Genomic DNA, 22,780 nt, shown 5'->3' with positions numbered 1-22,780 from the left:
GATCACAATCCCTGCATGTAGTCGTAGCTAGATATGATATATTATTCAGTTTTCGTATCGATAATATGGGTTCTTACTTATATATTTTGATATACTTGCTGGCTTGATATACAATATGAGATAAAGTGTGATATATTTAATGAGTTAATAGGTCAAACTATATACTCTCATTTAGTAAAACGAAAAAAATATCAATAAGGATAAAAAATTGGAAAAATAACCTTTTTTTTATGTAAATGTACAAATATATCCTTAGGGGCCTTTACTTTAAAAGATTAGCCTTGATTGATAAAAATAGTAGTAATTAAGATTAATTCCTTGTTTACTTTGATGAATTGAAACTTTGGGATATCCCAAGGTCCTTAATTATTTATATCACTTAAGTTAATTTTGCTTGATTATTATCCAATTGAATTTGATATAGTGTATAAAAATATTTTACTTAATGTATAATTCATAATTTTTATTATATACTCCATCTGTCCTGTAAAAATAGTCATAGGAAGGAGTGACACGAGTTTTAATAAAAATAGTTTAGTATGTTATGAGTGGAGAAAGGGTCCCACAATAAAGATAGTGTTAATAATGATAATCAATTGTATTGTGAGTGAAGTGAAGGTCCCACCATGTGGTAGAATATGTAAATAAATTAATATATGGAGAAGTGTCCATAAATGGATTAGGACTAAAGTTTGTGGACACCCAAAATGGAAAATTATGACTATTTTACAGGACGGAGGGAGTATTAAAATTATATATAATTAATAACAATTATAATAAGGTTAATTGCATGTAAATACACTAATTTTGGCTAAAATTCATTTTTGACGCGTACTTAGAAAAGTTTAGTAAAATACACGAACTTTATTAATTGTAAAATTTTGACTCTGATGAGCTACATAAGACGCCGTGTAGACGTCATGTAGACACCATGTAGATGTTGTGTAGACGTCATGTCATTTTCAGCGAGCCACACATACGCCATGTCATTTTTTAACTTGAGGAAAATGAAATCGAAGTCAAAATTAGACAATTAATAAAATTCATGTATTTTGAATTTTTCTAAGTATGTGTCAAAAATAGATTTTGGCCAAAGTTAGCGTATTTACATGCAATTATCCCTTATAATCAGTTATAATTTATATTACATATACCATCTTTTTAGATGGTATACATAATCACTCAAATCCATTTATTTATCTATTGAGATTAATCCTCCAAAGTAAACGTCGTGATGAGAAAATGATACTATACTCAAACTTAATAAATAATAGTGAAATTTTAAACTATCTATATGCATTCGAATTTCATTTATTTTTCCTTCTTAAATTTAACGAAGGCTAGGGCTGTAAATGAACAGAGCTATTCGCAAGCTATTTGAGATTAGGCTCGAAAAAAGCTCGATTCAATAATAAACGAGTCGAGCTCGAGCCTGATTTCGAGCTCGAAAATTTTATCGAGCCGAGCTCGAGCCTGACAGTGCTCGGCTCGTTTAGTTCACGAACATGTTCGAATTCGATTGTTCGCGAGCCTGTTCACGAACCTTCAGTCGAGCCTTCAATCGAGTTAGTACACGAGCCTTAAACGAGTCGAACTCGAACTCGAGTAACATATTAATTAAGAAGATTTTCTTAAATTTATAACAAATTCGAGCTTGAACATCATATATACGAACATCTAACGAGCCGAGCTCGAGCTCGATTTTGAATTCGACATTATCGAGCATCACCCGAGCCGAACTCGAACCGAGCTCGAGCTTAGTAAGTGGGTGATGAGCCGAACTCGATCATCAAGATAACAGCTCGAATCGAGCTCGAACACCTGAATATTTAAACGAGCCGAGCTCGAGCCTGCTAGTATTCGGCTCGGCTCGGCTCGTTTACAGCCCTAACGGAGGCATTATCATAAAAGTAAGGGTAATTTTAAACACAGTTCTCAATTTTCTCACTATAGCCCCTTATTTAAAAAAAATAAAATAAAATTAATTATGATTGTATTATTATACCCTTATAGCTTCTATTTTAAATCTATAATAAATTATAAGTTATAAAAATTAATTTGAAAATACATCACGCATAATTTTTTCACAGAAATCATATATCCCCATCCTGATCTAATACTATACAGATAAATCATATAGCCCCCATCCTGATCTAATATTAAAAATACCGATAAATAACTTTAATAACTCCATCAGTATAACCCCCAACTCAAATTTGAATTAAATACGTAATTTTGGCATATAATAGACTCAGAGAACAGAATGCAGGAAAAAGAAGAAGAACATCAACATAAGAAAAAACAAAGTTCAAGGTCATCTAAAATTTCTAAATTACAGTTCTCATCAAAATAGTTCAATGAATGTTGTGCATCGTCTGTTTAGGGCACGGTGAAGCAATCGCCCATCCTCTGCTTGCTGAGCTGAAGGGATCCGAGGGCAGCCGCCATATTCACTGCTTTCTCGTTCGCGTGGGCTGTGCTCCTCTACATCACGCCTTTCCTGATCATCGCCCTCCTCATCGACCTCTTCGTGCTGAGCCATTCGCGGTTCAAGTACAAGGTACCGCCGATACCGGTTAACTTCTTAAAGAGGTTTCCGTCGAGATCAGACTCACTTCTCTGAGGAATCACTCTACCCAATTTCTAATTTTCTAAACCAAAAAAAGAAGGAAAAAAAACAGAATTTTATGTGGTGAATGAATAAATCAAATAAGTATGCAGCAAGAGCATCAATGTTTATGAGCCACAGTTTTTTTCTATGATAATATTTAGTTTCAATGTATTAAGCAGAACAGTTTTTTCTCTTATTTCTGTTGACTGATTTTTGGTGATATTCAAGATTTCAATATTTGAGTGTCTGTAACTTACCTTGGGAAATCTGTCTGTTTATAATAGGAGTGCTTCCGCTTCCAGGTAAACTCTCTTATGAAATTGGTTCATTTTTTCTTAGACATTTTGTCAAACATGTGGAGCACGCAATGTTGGAACTCCATTAAACGTATCCTACCTGCAAGTAATGACTGGTTTCAATGATTTAAATATGTGAGTTTCAGTTCCTCTTGCATCGCATGCAAGGAAAATAGAAACTTTATATGAAGATCAATCTCTCACAAAAAGATAGAACAATTTTTCTCTCTTTTCTGTTCCCTGATTTTTGGTTATGTTCAACGTTCCAATATATAGCTTCATTTCTTCTTAGACATTTTCTCCAACACCTAGTACGCGCAATATGGAACGCCATTAAAACGTATATGGTACCTGCAAATAGGGACTGGTCTTAATGATAACTTTGGATACGAACACTTGGTTTCTTCATTTGTTCTTCTGCAATGGGGCTATAAAAAGTTATTTAGAAATATTTAAGTTGAGGTTATAAAAGTTGAGATTATATGCGTAATCTTCTTTGAAATTAATTTTTGAAAACTTATTAATTTATCATAAACTTTAAATGGAGCTATAAGGATATGATAGTAAAATTATAATTATTATTATAATTATAATTATTTTTAATAAGGGACTATGAGAAAATTGGGTGCTATGACTAGGCCAGTCTATCTTCCATGTTGCTCAACTTATATGCATACATAATCCAAGCCCATACGTATAGCCCAAGTCCATAATTAGGAGATATTGACAGTAGTCAGTAGGTTAATTCAAACTTAAGATTTGGTTTTGCTTTAACTATTAATAACTCTATGATCTATCATTGAATCAATGTATGCACATGTCTCCATCCCTTATTAATTATTATCAACTAAATTAATCAAAGTAGCATACCCACATGTGCTAAACACGAGAGTCTTTAAAATTAAATAAGATAAAATAAATATAAATACTATGCATAACTTATAAGCTAGTCAAATTATTTATTAATTCAACAAAAAGAAATACATAATTAGGGGTGTAATCGAACCGAGCCGAACCGAATAGTGGTGTGCTCAAGTTTGGTTTATTTAGTATCGAATCGAATCTCGAACTTTACGTACCGAATACTTTGAGGCTCACGAGCGGCTCACGAGCCTAATCGAACCTATACGAACTTTCTAAATTTATATTTATACTCAAAATATTGATTATTTTATTTTAAAAATAAATTATTTTATTCAAAATAATAAATATATTAATATTTTCTTATAACAAATAAAATTAATTAGAGATTTAATACAATTATTATTAATTTTAGTGGATAAATAAAAGTTATATTTACTAATAATTTATATTTTTCAAGTTGAATCACTTGACGAACATGTTCACGAGCTAACGAGCCGAATACTACTAAGCTCAAGTTTGGTTTGTTTATTTATCGAGCTTCTCTAAACGAACTTGAACGAACTTTTTTCGAGCCGAGCTCCGAATAGTTCGCGAGCGGCTTGATTTGTTTACAGCCCTATACATAATATTATATATTTGAAATACTTTCTTACACATAATATTTCTATTATCCACATAAGTCATAAATCAAAAATTTTAATCAATTGCTATCTCATACTCTTGATAGAGCAACATAAAATTAGCGTGTGTGAAAATTATAATGGCACAAAAAATCAACATAAAAAAGCGTTTGTTCTTGATATTTGTTGATCGTCATTGTATAAGACATAATTACAAGAGTTCAAACTTAAAAGAGATGAAAGGTCTAGGCAAGGGCTGACAATTTAGGACACGAAAACACAGTAAAAAACTGCACGAAATTAATGGGTTAAAACTTAAAAGTATCAAGCCTTATCGGGTTTGTGTACGTCCTTATCATATTGACCTGATAAGGACGCAAAAATTTCGTGTCGAATTCGTGTCATGGTCATATAACCCATTATTATTATTATTATTATTATTATTATTATTATTATTATTATTATTATTATTATTATTATTATTATTATTATTATTATTATTATTATTTGTTGGGAACCTTGTGGAATATCCTAACCCTTGTTTTGATGATACCAAAAATCATAGGACTTCATTGTAATAGGCTAGAATTGTTTTGAACTCAAGTGTTAGAGTTCGTTTCTAGTTTAGTCTGCGGTGTCGAAGACTGAAGACTGAAGACTGAAGAACGAAGGACTGAAGACTGAAGACTGCAGATACCAACTGAAGTATCAGTTGAAGAATCAGTTGAAGACTGATTAATTAATGCGCGCAAAGGACTGATACTAAAGTCAAGTATCAGTTGAACATTCCTCCTAGGACTGATCTTCCAACGTTCAGAGTAAGCCACGTACGCACAAGTACAGCCGCATTAAATGCAGAGATCTCAGGATCTTATCTCTGCAGAGGTCATTCCTATCTGGTGGTTACTTTTCAGAGACGTCACATCTCCTGTCCTTCAAAGAGAGCCGTTTCCACCCAGACAAGGAACCTCGAAGATTGAAGCCTTAGCCCAAATTCGAATTGCTCTCCAACGGAAGAAATCTTGAGGATGATTTACGCCAACGGATCTATTCAAGAGTTCTCCTACAAATAGCGCTCGAGGATCACTTCAACCTTCACCGATTCAACGACATAAGCTGAAGCTCTGCCGAAATTGCTACTCAGCCTTAAGCTTAAAATCCCCAAAGTTTGAATCGAATAAGAGAATTCCAAAGCCAAAATCAGTAACTGCTGATTACATACATTCTCTTAGACCTTAGGCAAATATCTGTTTACGCAGAAGCCAAAGGTCAAACTTGCTTCAAAGAACTTGTTCTTTGTAAGTATAGTTGGCACTCGTTCAAACCTCCCCCCCATAAGAGTGTTTTGAGTGATTCGGAGGTCAGAATGGTTTTCTGACTCTGAGAGTCTTAGCACGGGTTGTGTTAAGCAAGGGAAATCCTACGCGAGTGAAGCGCGGGTACTGGAGAAGGGTTTTCTTCAGTGTACGGTTGTGTGCACCCGGCAAGCACACGGTTCGGTTTGCAGTGCACCTGTTAAGCACTTGCGGAGTGGATTTTTGGTCTGATCAACCAACCGTGGATGTAGGAAAGGGTTTTTCCGAACCACGTAAAAGTCTCTGTGTTGTTTACAGCTTTTAGTTTTACATTCTTACTTGTGTTATTTCAATTGATAAAACTGAACACTGACTAACTGCAAAGAGAAACCATAACCAACAACTTGTTCCACCGAGGCTATTTCGAAACTAAATTTAATTTCCGCTGCATATGATATCAGTCCGACTGATCTATCTTTTGATAGTCAAGAAGAGTGTTATCATCTCTGTTTTAGCAAACACGACTGAAGCCCTTACTTGCGTCAGTTAAGTTCCAGCAACTTAACTGATAACTCTTTACTGAAGAGCTTTCAGTATCAGTCGTCAACCCTGTTTGGTCAAAACTGATTTTAGTAAAACAGGCGTCTTTGTTTGCATGAAAAGTTTCGTTTTGATCTCTGACTGAGATCCCTCTGATTGAGGTCGGTAGATTGATTTATAAATAGCCTATAGGTGTATTTCCCCCCCCCCCATACACCTATTCGAGACCCTCAGGACCTAACAATTGGTATCAGAGCAGGTTGTTCGCAAGAACTACCTGTATCTGACTAATTCTAATTGAATTAGATCCTTTTTTCTTAAAGGTCTCGAAAAAGTTCTCTCTTTCTTTTTGTGCTTGCTATCTGTTCTATCTGCTGTTATCTGTTCTCTCTTTTTTGATGGAGACTAACCACAGCAGATTATCCTCACCGCCCAACATTGCCGAATGTGGGAAGTCATCACCAGCGGACCAATCACCATCACAGAAACTGTCAAAAGGGTTCCTGTTGATCCACAACAAGATCCTTACGATGAGGTCCAGCCCAAGCAAAAAGCAGACTTCACCACCGAAGAAAGGAAGCAAGATGAGCTAGACAACCTAGCCAAAAGCATCATCTCCGGCACCGTTCCCGACAAGCATGTCATGAAGATCATCAAGTGCGGAACTGCAAAGGAGATGTGGGACATCCTGGAAAGAATGTGCGTAGGTTCCGAGGAAATCAAGGAGAATAAGCTATCTATAGCTTGTCAGAAGTTCGACTCCTTCCTCATGCTCAAGAATGAATCTGTCGAGGAAATGGAACTTAGATTCAACCAAATTTTGAATGAAGTTCAATCCATTTCTAAAGACAAATACACTCAACGAGAAATCAACCTGAAGATTCTTCGAGCACTGCCACGTGGAGAATGGCAGATCTACTCAGTCGCTCATCAGCATAAGCCAGGATTCAATCAGCTCCCGACAAATAAGCTTTTCTCCGATCTCATGGCAAATGAGTTCGACCTTCTGAGAAATCTTGGAAACAAGAAGGCTAGAGGATCAGACGAAGATGGTCCATCAACCTCAAGAGGAGTTGCACTGAAGGCCTCAACAAGAGAAGGCAAGAAGCAGATCAAGGAACCAACGGAACTCAACCCTGAGGACTTCTTCAGTCAATATGCATTGTTGACTGAAAGATTCAACAAGATGGAGTCCAAGTTCCGAAAGTACAGAAGGTTCCACAAGCATCACTACAAAGGAAAGGAAAGAGAAAGCAACCCCAGACATTCCACAGATCGAAGCGGAGAAAGGAAGTCAGCCGCTTACGACATCAAAGACATGGAATGCTTTGGATGTAGAAAGAAAGGGCACTTTCGACATGAATGCCCTGATCTGACTCAAGCTGAGCGCAGAGAACTGAGAGCTAAGAAAGATCGCAGCTTTTCGAAGAAGAAAGCAATGGTTGCTGACGATGTTGATTCTTCCAAAGACACATCAGAATCATCCGACTTCGACAGTTCCAGCTCAAACGATGAGAGCCGAGCCCTGATGGCCAATGAATCAGAAAGCGTGGCTGACAACAGCTACGACAATGGAATGAATGGCTCAGAGGTAATCTCTCACTCGAAAACTCCTTATACTGATAACTTTCTGATGCTTTCAGGAGACCACTCAGAATCTGGAGATAGCTCATCCTATGAAACTGGCGAGTTTGATCAGCTCATGACTGATCACTGTCAGTTGAGGAAAATGTTCGAAGATCTCCTCAAGCAGAATCAGAAACTGGACAAGGAGATCAATGATGAACGAGCTAAGAATCAGACAATCATCTACTTTCCGGATGAAACTTGTCTTGATCAGCTAATCATGGAGAACAGCCGACTGGAGGAAAAGCTCAGAAACTCCAACTCAGAATGTGAGAAAGCATCTCATGAGATCAAGAGGCTTAATCACAAGCTGGAAGAAACAGTCAAGAACTGCATGATGCAGTCACCCATGATGAGCAACTTTCCATCGAAAGGTCTTGTTACAAGCATTGGAGGAAAGGTTGCAGCTGACAAAGGAAAGAAGATCATGATCATTTCAAAGGACGATCCTTCTGAAATCACAACATCAAAAGAATCAAGAGATCATGATATGGATGAAGTTCGCAAGCGCAGGCTGATGGCTAGATCAAATGTTCCACCTCCACGGAGCTATAGACGAGCAAATGAGGCTCCCAACCAGATCACCCTACTGAGAAGACTGGAAAGCAGATTTCAGTCAAAGATCGGGGAAGGAACATCAGGAGTCAAAAAGAATCTTCCTCACCAATCCAGGGGGAAGAAAGGCCACATCAGTCAGAAACTGACATCAGTTCAGTTTCAGAAGGAACAACATCCATAGAGACCAAGCAATGCTGAGTCCAGACGAGCCAAGCGACATCCACGACAACAAGCATCTGGACATCAGTCAAGTCTCCATAAGTCTACAAAGACTCGAGTATCTCAGGGAAGATACTTCACCAAGTAAAGAAGACCTCAACCACTCATCAGACAGAACTGCTACAAGAGTGAGGCCTTCAAAGGAATTTCTCAACAGAAGAATGCTCATGTGCCAACTGAAGCGCCAACAACGTCAATCAGACAATCAACAAAGCGCAAGAGATCAGCCAGACCAATTCTGAAGCAGATATGGGTTCCAAAGGGAACTCGAACTAACATCGAAGGACCCAAAGCTTGATTGGGTGCCTGAAGCTACTCTTCCTTGCAGGTCAATGTCAGGAAACACAAAAAGAAGGAAGAGGTCAAAGCTTCAATCAGAACGTGGTATCTGGATAGTGGCTGCTCGAAGCACATGACGGGCTATAAAGAATATCTGTCTCAGTACGTTGAGAAAGCTAGATCCAAAGTTGCATTCGGAGACAACTCAATCGGAGAAACAAAAGGCTACGGTGTGCTCAACATGGGTAACGCCAGTATCAGTAATGTTAGCTTTGTTTCTGGTCTTAAACATAACTTGTTGTCTGTGAGTCAATTTTGTGACAGCGGTTTCACAGTGAAAATCAAGAAAGATGAATTCACTGTTAGAAACAATCAAAAGAAGGTGGTTCTGAAATGATTCAGACAAGGGAGTCTCTATGTCGTTTCTTGGGAAGACAGCCCTCCAGAAACATGCCTCATCAGCAAGAGCAGCTCGGAGCTCAACTGGCTGTGGCACAAGAGACTCAACCATCTCAACTTCAAGACGATCAACAAACTTGCTAAACATCAACTGGTAGAAGGCCTTCTTTCTATTGTGTTCCAGAAGAAGCAAGAATGTGAAGCATGCCAAAGAGGAAAGCAGACACGGATGTCATTCAAGTCAAAGTCAGGACACTCCTCTGAAAGGGTTCTGCATCTACTTCACATGGATCTGTTTGGCCCGATCACTCCAAGAAGCTACAATGGTAGGAAGTACACCTTAGTAGTTGTGGATGACTATTCACGATATACTTGGGTTATCTTTCTCTTCAAGAAGAAAGAAACGCTAGAGGAACTGCCAAAGCTGCTGAGAAGACTGAGCGTTGAAAAAGAAGTCAACATCATCAGCATCAGATCAGATCGTGGGACTGAGTTCCTCAATACTGTCATTCGTGAGTATTGTGATGAACATGGAATCAGTCATCAAACTTTTGCAGCAAGAACTCCACAGCAGAATGGAGTTGCAGAAAGAAGAAACCGGTCTTTGAAGGAAGCAGCAAGGACAATGCTAGCCGAATCAAAACTCTCCTTGAAGTTTTGGGCCGAAGCAGTCAACAACGCATGCTATATGCAGAATCGCTCCTTCCTCACCCAGAGACATGGAAAAACTCCATACGAGCTATGGAAGAACAGAAAGCCTTCTATTTCCTACTTTCATGCTTTCGGTTCTAAGTGTTTCATCCACATCAATGAAAAGAAGAGGTTAAACACTTTCGATAGTAAAGCTGATCCAGGTGTCTTCCTTGGATACTCTGGAACAGAACGCTCAAGCAAAGCATATCGAGTGTTTAACTCTCAAACTCTTTGTGTTGAAGAAACACCTCATGTGATCTTTGATGAGTCTACAGATGATTTCAGGGAACAAGAAACTGAAAAATATGTCCAAAACACTGAAGGTTCCAAAGCTGAAATCCACAACACCGAGCCCTCTACTGTCTTGGTGTGGGGACCAGGCAAAGATGAAGATACTGAGATGCTTCGGTATCAAAAGATCAACCAAAGGTCTGAAGTTCAGATTGGAGCCAATGCAGACGGCATCAGTCAAGGGGGAACTCCTGCTGCTGAAGATCGAGTTGAACGTGGTGAAGCAGATCCAGCTCAACTCTCCCCTGCTCCAGAAGGTGCTCAACACCTCAGAACTATTCTGACCGAAGAAGCCCCACCATCTCCAGAAGAGATCAAGAAGTATCGACGATGGTTTGAACTCCACTCAAAAGAGAACATCATTGGAGAGCCATCAGATGGCGTCAAAACTCGGAGATCAATGTGCAACCTCGTCTTCGACATTAACCAGAACTGCATCAACGAAGATAAGATTTTCAGCTGTTTCTTATCATCTACAGAGCCCAAGGATACTGAAGAAGCCCTGAAGTCTACTCATTGGGTCATCGCAATGCTAGAAGAACTAAATGAATTCAACCGAAATTCAGTTTGGGAGCTTGTGGATCGACCAGACGATGCAAAGTGATTGGCTTGAAATGGATTTTCAAGAACAAGGAAGACGAAGAAGGAAACGTTGTGAGAAACAAAGCAAGGCTTATGGCTAAAGGATACAGTCAAGAAGAAGGAATCGACTACGACGAGACGTTCGCTCCAGTTGCCAGATTGGAAGCAGTCAGACTCTTCTTAGCCTTCGCAGCACACAAAGGTTTCAAGGTACACCAAATGGATGTCAAGTGTGCATTTCTCAATGGAGTGCTCACAGATGAAGTCTACGTAGAACAACCTCCAGGGTTTGAGGTTGCTGGACCAGAAAAGGTGTACAAGCTGAAGAAAGCGCTCTATGGATTGAAGCAAGCACCAAGAGCGTGGTATGATACTCTCTCGGAGTATCTTGTTGAACAAGGTTTCAAGAAAGGATCTGTGGACAGAACTCTGTTCACTCATAAAGAAGGAGAAGATCTCTTGCTTGTTCAAATTTATGTCGATGACATAATTTTCGGATCCAAATCCGAACACATGTGCAAGAAGTTTGCTGACATCATGACCAACAAGTTTCAAATGTCCATGATGGGAGAAATAAATTTCTTTCTCGGATTGCAAGTCAAGCAGACCAATGAAGGAATACTGATCAGTCAGTCCAAGTATGCCAGGGAACTGATAGCCAAGTTCGGTATTCAGCACATGAAGTCAGTCAAGATTCCAATGAACACAAACTGGAAAGTTGATCCAGGTTCAGAAGGAAAATCTGTCTCTTCGACGAAGTACAGAGAAATTATTGGATCTATGCTGTATTTGACTGCAAGCAGACCAGACATCGCATTTGCAGTCGGGGTATGTGCGAGATGTTTAGCCCTATTTTGTGATGTTTTTATGGGCCTTTTTATTGTGCATTCGAGCATGCTTCGTGTCTTTTTGACTTATCCTTCACTTGCTCGATGTTATTTGGGTGTGCTACTGTCGTGTGCAGGAATCGGGAGTTACCGAGCGTTTTGGCATCATCGGGAGCAAGTTCTGGTGAAATCAGCGAAGGCGGCCTACGGTGCCGCCGTGTCACGGCGGCCGCCGTCCATGGCGCCGCCGTCTCACGGCGGGCGCCGCCTTGACAGCGGCCGCGGCCCCACGGCGCGGGCCGTGTAATTTTTAGAGAAATCTGCGAAGCACCCTCACGGCAGCGCCGTCTCACGGCGGCCGCCGCCCCTGTGCAATTCCGGCAGTTACGTTTCAGCATATAAAAACCGATTTTAGGGTTTTATTTGATACTTCCGACCCCAGCAGCCTCCACCTGCGATTTTATGCTTTTTCCCTTAGTTTAGGTAGATAGAAACATTTTGGATACTTGTGGATTCCGCTAGATCGTTGTTTTCATTGAATCGATTGTAAGTTCTCCATTTTGATTAGTTAATCTTTACAAGCTTTCTTGTTATTGCATTGCCTAGATAATCGAGCACTTAGATAATGATATTTGATTTATGCTTTTGATGTTTTCATCGCCTAGATAATTGTTTCTTTATGCGCCTAGATAAATATTGCTTTACGTTTTTAGGTTGTTTATCGCTTCTAGATTAATCAGCTTAGAACCCTAGTTTTTTATGCTTGATCTATTGCTTCATATTTATTTCTCGCCTAGATAATTTTACTGCTTTCTTTCTATTACGCGCTAGTTAATCGGAGAGAGTGTCAGACCCAATCTACCCGATTAGAGTGTTTAGGTTTCCTTTCAGTTTCTTGTGAGCAACACGATTAGAGCCCTGCTAAGTCTTCCTTGTGAGACGACTTGAGTCACCTTACCACCCTAGGACGACCTCGTATAAATTCGAGTCCATCCACTAGGTGTTTTTGGATGAGTCAAATTTTGGCGCCGTTGCCGGGGAAGGCTTTTGGCATTTGATTGTGTTGCTTTTGTTTTCCGTATTTATTTTTGTTTCTTTCTTTTGACTCGGTTATTTTCTCCCTCCGGTGCGTTTGATTTGTTTGTTCGTGTTGTGTATGCAAGGACGTAGAAGCTTGAAGAGAAAGCTTGCACCTTACTACGACAACATTCATCGACCTCGTGAGGTTCTTTCAAGCCTGGAGAAGGAGTCCGAGTCCAGTTCAAGAAACCTTGTGGAATCACAGTCTTGAGAGGGAGACCGTGAAGAGAGAATTGCTTCCAACCCCATTCTGGAAGCCGTTGAGGATACACCTCCGTTGCACTCGGAAGGAGAAGAAGAAGCTCGGCCTAATCCTGACCAAGAAACCATGGCGGAGCAGAACGTACAATACATGGGAGATTTTTCCAGGCCGGTTATTGGGAACACTAGCACCTCTGCGATAGTGCTTCCCACGGCGATCCAGAACTATAATCTGAAGCCTAACGACTCGAACCTGCTGCCGCTCTTTCATGGGATGCCAAGTGAGGACGCCTTACAGTTCATCCGTGACTTCTGCTCTCAAGTGCAAACCTTCCCACTGTTGGGACTCACCGAGGATCAGTTGAGACTCAAGTGCTTACCTTATGCACTCAAGGACCGAGCTAGGACGTGGTTACTGTCCCTGCCGCCGAACTCCATCACCACATGGGGAGAGGCATGCGAGAGGTTCATGCTCAAGTACTATCCTAGTCACAAGACACAGGAGATTAGGAGCCAGATAATGAACTTCATGCAAGAAGCTGATGAGCCTCTCCACGAAGCTTGGGAGAGATTCCAAGAGCTCCTCCGCCAGTGCCCGCAGCACCAGTTAGCACCCGTCATGTTGATGCAGTTCTTCTACGACGGATTGATTCAGACGGCACAATTTATGGTGGACAGTACAGCAGGGGGCAACATTGCCCGAAAGACAGCTGATGAACTCAAGGAGATCTTCGACACACTAGCCGCGAGTTCTCAACAGAAATCAGTTAGAGGGAGGAGGGTTGAAGCCAATGCAGTAGCTCCCAACAATGAGCTTCAGAAGCAAGTAGCTGACTTGATGAAGCAAGTACAACACCTCACGATGAACCAGGTGAAGGCTCCACCAGTTCACGCGCCACCAGCAGAAGGATGTGGCATATGTGGCGATTTTGGTCATGGAACCAACGCGTGCCATCGAATGGGGGAATTCACACCTGAAGGAGGAGTAGAGGTCTATGCTGCTCAGGGCTATCCGGGGAGGCCTCAATTTGAACAGAGGCCCATCTTCAATCAAGGGCAACAAGGCTCAAGTTCGGGATGGAGAAACCAAGGTCCTGGCCAAGGGTCGGGATCAAACCAAGGCAATCAGTTCCCCCGGCCTCCACAGCAATACCCATCTCAACAACAGCCCTCATTCCCTCAGAAGCAGCATTACCCTCAACCATATCAGCAACAGCAGCCCCCGCAACAACTCTACCCACCTCAGCAGCACCAACCTCCAGGCCCCTTATTTGAAGATCAGATGCAAGCTAGCAAACAGGCGATGGAGGCTCAGAGTGCTACCATCAAGCGCCTCGAGACTACAGTTAGGCAACTAACAGGAGCCTTGAGTCAGCTGCAGCAAGAACAGCCAACTGGGAAGTTTCCAAACCAGGACCAACAGCCGCATCAAGCTCATGTCGTGGCGGTAATCAAGGAGGATGCCCCAATAACCACGGGGAAATGGAGAAGCAAAGCCGTGCAAGCAATCAAGGCTACCCAATGCCCCAGTGAGCCACTGCCACCTGTCACTGTTGCACCAGAACAACCACCACCCAAGCAAGGAGATCCAGGTAGTTTTATTTTTGATATTAGCTTAGGTGGGGTTGATAAGGCTTTAGGAATGCTTGATTTGGGCGCGGCAGTCAATTTGATGCCGCTTGATATTTTTGAGGAATTGGGAAATAAAGAGCTGAAATGCACGAACATTAAGATAGAGCTAGCTGACGGCTCCATTAGCAGCCCACGAGGCCTTGTTGAGGATGTTGAGGTGGTTGTGAGGGGGATTAGAGTCTTAGCTGATTTTGTTGTCCTGGATGTGGGAAAAGGGATTAGAGGCGAGAATGGGCATCTCGTGCTACTCGGCCGACCCTTTATGGCTACCACCCATACTCGCATCGATGTGGGTACGGGAACTGTAAGTATGGTAGGGGCAGGTAGAGCGGTAACATTCTCTGTTTTTAATCAAAAACCTACTACCCCCACTCGCTTAATCCAAACCTGCTCTTATGTTGAAGCATTTGATGCTTTGGATGAGAACTATATTGTGCAGGAATTCCTTAATCAGCTGCAGGAGGAGGACGAGATCGTGGAGGAATTCCTTGCTAACCTGCAGGATGAGGCTGACATTGAGCAGGAATTGCTGGAAAAGCTGCAAGAAGAAGATGATAAAGAGCAAGGCCTTCTGTGTACTTTGCTATTGGAAGAGAAGCGTGATGAGGTTGAGTCACTCAATTCCATTGGATGTGTGGATAGAGGGCCATTCCAGGATATGAGTATGGAGGACGCATTTGGAGGACCCGCAGCTGCAATTCAAGAAGATGTGTTTACAAGGGCGCTAAGGCAGCTGGAGCTTCAATCAGATTTTGGTTAAGGGTTTCTCTTAGTCGGGCTGGCGACTCAAAAACTAGCGCTGCATGGGAGGCAACCCATGTTTTCTTACTTTTTCTTGTTTCGTTTTTCTTTCGTTTTGTTTGTGTTGCGTTTTGTTGCTTCTGTTGTTTGGCGCAGGTTGTTGCGTTGGAGACTGCCTGTTCTAGGGATGAGAGTTGGGCAGACATCGTGGGACACTACAGACTCACCACTGGATCGGTATTTAGGGAAGTTCCTCTTTTACCCCTCTTTTTGTTTGCACTGAGGACAGTGCCAGATTTTAAGTGTGGGAGGGGGTGTTTGTTGGTATTTGTTATTCCTGTGGGTGTTTTTCTTGTTGTGTTCTTGGGCTTTATTGTGTTGGGGCGAATGGTCCCCTTCTCTTGTTTTCTTGCCTATTTTTAAGTACATCGCATGATTGATGGTAGTTCACTGGCGATTCTGGATTGTGTCTGTTTGGTTTGTTGTCCTTGTTTTCTTGATTGATTTGTTCCCAATGAAGTGTAATCAGTTTAAGGTTTTGGTGCAACACCCTGATGAGCAACTCTTGACGTGATTTGTCCGGTAGATTCTAAGGGGAGTGTTTTCAGTGCAATTTCCTAATATCTGTCTCTGTTTTGAATTGTTTGGTTGGTTGTTGAGTTTCTGATAGTCTGGGTCTCTGCTCCTCTAATGTTTTCATTATGAGCATGGGAAACCACACGAGAACATTTTGGATCACCTCCAAAAGTGCAATCTCGTGAAGTATGGCCCACCTATTAAGAGCGAAAATAACTTGACCCAAAAAAAAATTCAGAAGTGTATTGTGAAAAAGTGAAAGAATATGAAAAGGAATGAGATATGATTGTAAAGGAAATTGCATTAGGAAATTCACCCTTAGCGGAGAATTAGGTCTGATCGGATTGAGTTGTATCACCTTGTTGTTGCACTTTAAACCTTAGCTTTGAACACTTGATTGGGGGACTTTGACATCTTGAAGGACTAGGATTAGTTTGTGTTTGCTTCGTGAGAAGAATCGCTTGTGGATTTTCTGTCGATGTTGTGATTGTTGCTTGAGGACAAGCAAGGATTTAAGTGTGGGGGGGTTGTTTAGCCCTATTTTGTGATGTTTTTATGGGCCTTTTTGTTGTGCATTCGAGCATGCTTCGTGTCTTTTTGACTTATCCTTCACTTGCTCGATGTTATTTGGGTGTGCTACTGTCGTGTGCAGGAATTGGGAGTTACCGAGCGTTTTGGCATCGTCGGGAGCAAGTTCTGGTGAAATCAGCGAAGGCGGCCTACGGCGCCGCCGTGTCACGGTGGCCACGGTCTCACGGCGGCCGCCGCCTTGACAGCGGCCGCGGCCCCACGGCGCGGGCCGTGCAATTTTTGGAGAAATCTGCGAAGCACCCTCACGGCGGCGCCGTCTCACGGCGGCCGCCGCCCCTGTGCAATTCCGGCAGTTACGTTTCAGCATATAAAAACCGATTTTTAGGGTTTTATTTGATACTTCCGACCCCAGCAGCCTCCACCTGCGATTTTATGCTTTTTCCCTTAGTTTAGGTAGATAGAAACATTTTGGATACTTGTGGATTCCGCTAGATCATTGTTTTCATTGAATCGATTGTAAGTTCTCCATTTTGATTAGTTAATCTTTACAAGCTTTCTTGTTATTGCATTGCCTAGATAATCGAGCACTTAGATAATGATATTTGATTTATGCTTTTGATGTTTTCATCGCCTAGATAATTGTTTCTTTATGCGCCTAGATAAATATTGCTTTACGTTTTTAGGTTGTTTATCGCTTCTAGATTAATCAGCTTAGAACCCTAGTTTTTTATGCTTGATCTATTGCTTCCTATTTATTTCTCGCCTAGATAATTTTACTGCTTTCTTTCTATTACGCGCTAGTTAATCGGAGAGAGTGTCAGACCCAATCTACCCGATTAGAGTGTTTAGGTTTCCTTTCAGTTTCTTGTGAGCAACACGATTAGAGCCCTGCTAAGTCTTCCTTGTGAGACGACTTGAGTCACCTTACCACCCTAGGACGACCTCGTATAAATTCGAGTCCATCCACTAGGTGTTTTTGGATGAGTCACGAGATATCAATCAGATCCAAAGGAAGCTCATTTGGATGCAGCAAAGCGGATTTTAAGATATCTTAAAGGCACACCCAATTTAGGATTGTGGTATCCAGCAGACGACGACATCAAGCTCACCGGGTACTCAGACTCAGACTTTGGTGGATGCAAACTTGATCGCAAATCAACCTCCGGAACATGTCAATTCCTAGGCAACAAGCTCATTTCTTGGTTTTCGAAGAAGCAGACTTCAGTCGCCACTTCTACAACTGAAGCTGAATATGTTGCTGCCGAAAGCTGCTGCTCACAAATCCTGTGGTTAGTCCATCAACTAAAGGACTATGGGATCGACGAAAAGGAAGTTCATATCTATTGCGACAGCTCCAGTGCTATTGCAATCTCCCAGAATCCAGTTCATTACACCAGAGTGAAGCATATTGCCATTCGACATCACTTCATTCGTGATCATGTCGAAAAGAAGGATATCTCTGTGGAATGGATTCCCACTGCTGTTCAGAGAGCGGACCTGCTGACCAAGGCTCTTCCAGAAGAGAGGTTCATTGATCTATGTGGAAAGATCGGCCTCATCAACCCTGAAGAGTGATGTTGTGTTTGAAGACTTCTCAAACAGTCATGTTGACTGGTGGTCACCAACTGCTGATTCTACGACGTGGAAAGCAATGAAGTCCGAAAGCTCATCTGAAGAAGAAGTCATCCTGATGAATCAACCAGGATCAAGTGGTATCAACTGACTACGATGCTCAGTTGATCAGTAAGTATTTTAGATGCTTACTTTTTAAATCAGTTATTTCAGTTAAGAGTTTTAAGTTTTTAGTTCAAAATCTTTTCTCTAACTGATCAGTTTCTTTCAAAAACTTTAACTGATTGTTGGAAAATGGAATATCCGAGAAGGACAAATGTTTTAAAAGGGAAAATCTGTTTTGATTGAACTTGTCCTGATCTTTTACCAAAAATCTTTCCAACCTTTTTGCCTCTGCAATAAAATTTCTTGAGAAGCTCATAAACATGACAAAATGCAATGATGCCTTTCAACTTTTTGAAGACGCAGTCCCTCGCCGTGACGGCGGACGCGAACTTTTTCTTCAAATGCATTTTAGGCACAGTTTTCGAAAAACTTTTCATCTTCTCTCATGGTTCACATCTTGTCTATTTATACCATGTTGTCTTCTCAATTTTTCTGCATCAACTAACAACACTCCACAGCCTTCACTGTGAGAAAAATTTTCAACATTTCCAAAGTTGCAGAGAAAAATTGTTCCGACGAAAGGAGAAATCTATGACTGCAAAGTCATGGAGTGGAAGAATGACGCTCACATACCTGGTCTTCACCGGACCCTTCCACTGGATTTCAACGTCTCTCCGACGTCAAAGTTTGCTCTACCCTCACTTGTATCCAGCGAAGCGAGTGTCTTCCATCCTCATGCCCGGTGCATTGGTTTGAAGTACCTGTCTGAAAAAGGACAGACTTCATCATCTTCATCCAAAGGCCTCTCGCCTTTTGTGAAGCTTCCATGCGGAGCAACAACAATGAGCAGGAACTCGTTGTCAACCGACGCTACGTCAACAGTGAGACCCTCACAATCTCCACTGAATTGACGTCCCCTCACCTCTCCAAACCTCTGCTTCTCTTCTTGTCTCCCTCATCATTTCCCTCTTCTTCCTAACCTCCTTCTAAGCCTTCGCCTTCTGCATCCCCAATGACCCCAATATCTTCCTCCTGCGAATTTACCTTCGCATGGTCTTCGCTTCCTTCTTAGGTTCGCCCTTCTTTTTGATGTTGCCAGAAAGGGAGAAAAGAAGCACAATCTTATGAACTTAAGTCGGTTAAGCACCATGATCATCCTATTTCATCCGATGATCATGAAGAAGATTAGCCAAGAGGATAAGACCTCAAATCAACGGCAAACAAGTGAGAGTGGAACAAGCTTAGGAACATGAAGACACGAAGACAGAAGATGAAGATCAAGAAGTTCAAGGTGCAGCCAAGCAGACTGCTGGAGTCCATGGGTTTCCCATGATGTTTTTGTTTTTCTTTTTACTCCAATGTAAGTCTTGCTCTGTACTTAGACTGATGGCTTATCAGTCTTTATTACTGAAAAGAACTTCTTTTTTATCTCAACCTGAAGACAATGACTCTTTGTCCAGGCTCTGATTATGGTTTTTCTGTCTTCTCCTTGTTCTGTTTTAGAACTATTTTCGTTCTTAACTCTAAGTACAAGTTTTTAGGTTCTATTGTTAAGGGGGAACTGTTTTCACCCCATGTTTAGAACTTGTACTGTGAGCTCAGTCTTTTTGCTGTCTAGAACTGCTGTGTGGTTTTGGCATCATCAAAAAGGGGTAAATTTTTGGGAACCTTGTGGAATATCCTAACCCTTGTTTTGATGATACCAAAAATCATAGGAGTTAATTGTACAAGACTAGAATTATTTTGAACTCAAGTGTTAGAGTTCGTTTCTAGTTTAGTCTGCGGTGTCGAAGACTGAAGACTGAAGACTGAAGAACGAAGGACTGAAGACTGAAGACTGCAGATACCAACTGAAGTATCAGTTGAAGAATCAGTTGAAGACTGATTAATTAATGCGCGCAAAGGACTTATACTAAAGTCAAGTATCAGTTGAACATTCCTCCTAGGACTGATCTTCCAACATTCAGAGGAAGCCACGTACGCACAAGTACAGCCGCATTAAATGCAGAGATCTCAGGATCTTATCTCTGCAGAGGTCATTCCTATCTGGTGGTTACTTTTCAGAGACGTCACATCTCCTGTCCATCAAAGAGAGCCGTTTCCACCCAGACAAGGAACCTCGAAGATTGAAGCCTCGGCCCAAATTCGAATTGCTCTCCAACGGAAGAAATCTTGAGGATGATTTACGCTAACGGATCTATTCAAGAGTTCTCCTACAAATAGCGCTCGAGGATCACTTCAACCTTCACCGATTCAACGACATAAGCTGAAGCTCTGCCGAAATTGCTACTCAGCCTTAAGCTTAAAATCCCCAAAGCTTGAATCGAAGAAGAGAATTCCAAAGCCAAAATCAGTCACTGCTGATTACATACATTCTCTTAGACCTTAGGCAAATATCTGTTTACCCAGAAGCCAAAGGTCAAACTTGCTTCAAAGAACTTGTTCTTTGTAAGTATAGTTGGCACTCGTTCAAACCTCCCCCCCATAAGAGTGTTTTGAGTGATTCGGAGGTCAGAAGGGTTTTCTGACTCTGAGAGTCTTAGCACGGGTTGTGTTAAGCAAGGGAAATCCTACGCGAGTGAAGTGCGGGTACTGGAGAAGGGTTTTCTTCAGTGTACGGTTGTGTGCACCAGGCAAGCACACGGTTCGGTTTGCAGTGCACCTGTTAAGCACTTGCGGAGTGGATTTTTGGTCTGATCAACCAACCGTGGATGTAGGAAAGGGTTTTTCCGAACCACGTAAAAGTCTCTGTGTTGTTTACAGCTTTCAGTTTTACATTCTTACTTGTGTTATTTCAATTGATAAAACTGAACACTGACTAACTGCAAAGAGAAACCATAACCAACAACTTGCTCCACCGAGGCTATTTCGAAACTAAGTTTAATTTCCGCTGCGTATGATATCAGTTTGACTGATCTATCTTTTGATAGTCAGGAAGAGTGTTATCATCTCTGTTTTAGCAAACACGACTGAAGCCCTTACTTGCGTCAGTTAAGTTCCAGCAACTTAACTGATAACTCTTTACTGAATAGCTTTCAGTATCAGTCGTCAACCCTGTTTGGTCAAAACTGATTTCAGTAAAACAGGCGTCTTTGTTTGCATGAAAAGTTTCGTTTTGATCTCTGACTGAGATCCCTCTGATTGAGGTCGGTAGATTGATTTATAAATAGCCTATAGGTGTATTCTCCCCCCCCCCATACACCTATTCGAGACCCTCAGGACCTAACATGATTATTATTATTATTATTATTATTATTATTATTATTATTATTATTATTATTATTATTATTATTATTATTATTATTATTATTATTATTATTATTATTATTATTATTTTAAATTTATTTTAGAATTAATGTTTTTGACTTTTTGGAAACATTTTTTTTATCATATCCTTTGTTCCGCCGACAAGCTACACTAAAGTTCATGTTTTTTGGTGCAATTAACCCTTATATTTTAATTCTTATTTTTAAAATATTGCTATCGGGTCGTGTTTAACCAAGTTTTTAGTAGATTGTGTCATTTTTGTGTCGTGTCAATACGATTCAAATCGTGTCGCTATCATTTTCGTGTCATAGCCGTGTCATGTTCGTAATTTGTGTATATCGTGTCGTGTTCGTGTCGAGCAATTTTTAAGTTTATCATGTCGACCCGACACCACTGGTGGATCCAAGGGGGCTAGGGGGGCTGAAGCCCCCTCCCAAATTTTGAGTTTTTATTTATTAATTTTATTTCATTTTAAATAAATAAATAATATAGTAATAATGAAAATTTTAATACAATGTTTTAAGAGTTAATATATAAAAGTGTCCACTTTCATATTGTAAAATTAAAATCTAGCCTACGAAATAAAAATATTAAAAAATGGCCAGTTTTTGAGCAAAAAGACAGAATTACCCTCCCTTAAAAATTAAAAAATCAACTACACTAAATTTGTTTCTCTCTCTAGCGTGCTCTCTCTCTATGCTCTCTCTCTCTATGCTCTCTCACTTCTCTCGCTCTCTCTCTCTCCCTCCCTCCTTCTTTCTCTCCTCTGGCGAAGCACCGTCGCCGCGGCCTCGTCGTCTCCGCCCATAGCAGCGCCGAAAATGACGCCGCCCATCCAGATTCTGGCAGCGCATCTGATGAGGACTGTAATTCCCATCAGCGCTGTGCTTAGCAATCTAAGCCTATTTTACCTTATTATTATTATTATTATTATTATTATTATTACAGAAACTAACAGCGCAGGTACGATCGGATATCTTGGATAAAAGAGTAAGAAATCCACCTAAGTAGATGGAGTGAAGAATGATTGCACACAGAAACCTTCCCACGCAGCCAAGGTGCCTTCCTGCGCAGCCAAGTAGCTTTCCCGTGCAGCTGCGCAGCCAGACCAGAGCAGCGCAGGCCAGAGCAGAGCAGCGCAGACCAAAGCAGCGCGACAGCGCTGCGCAGTCAGAGCAGCGCCACCAAAGTGCCTTTCCTGCGCAGCTACATATGATAGTTCAACTTCGGGAATAAGACCATTGTACTGAGTTTTGGGCCCAATTGACTAGATGAGTAGGCTTTTAGAATTAGGGTTTGCTCACAAACTATAAATAGCACATCTATTGGAAAACTAGGGGATCAACTCATTCAAGCAACACACATGTAATATGTA

The 22,780-nt window shown here is 41.1% G+C and overlaps 1 non-coding gene across 1 annotated transcript; it reads right to left on the bottom strand.

Annotated features, from left to right (window-relative positions):
• Nucleotides 1-13,484: 13,484 nt before the first annotated feature.
• LOC131013710 (small nucleolar RNA R71) lies at nt 13,485-13,590 on the bottom strand. The gene has a single exon (XR_009097797.1). It is a non-coding gene; the product is annotated as a small nucleolar RNA R71 (small nucleolar RNA).
• Between the last annotated feature and the right edge of the window lie 9,190 nt (nt 13,591-22,780).

This window comes from Salvia miltiorrhiza, chromosome 2 (genome assembly GCF_028751815.1).
Source record: "Salvia miltiorrhiza cultivar Shanhuang (shh) chromosome 2, IMPLAD_Smil_shh, whole genome shotgun sequence".
Lineage (NCBI taxonomy): Eukaryota > Viridiplantae > Streptophyta > Magnoliopsida > Lamiales > Lamiaceae > Salvia > Salvia miltiorrhiza.
Note: the sequence above shows the minus strand (reverse complement) of the source record. Positions and strands in the feature narration are given on the sequence as shown.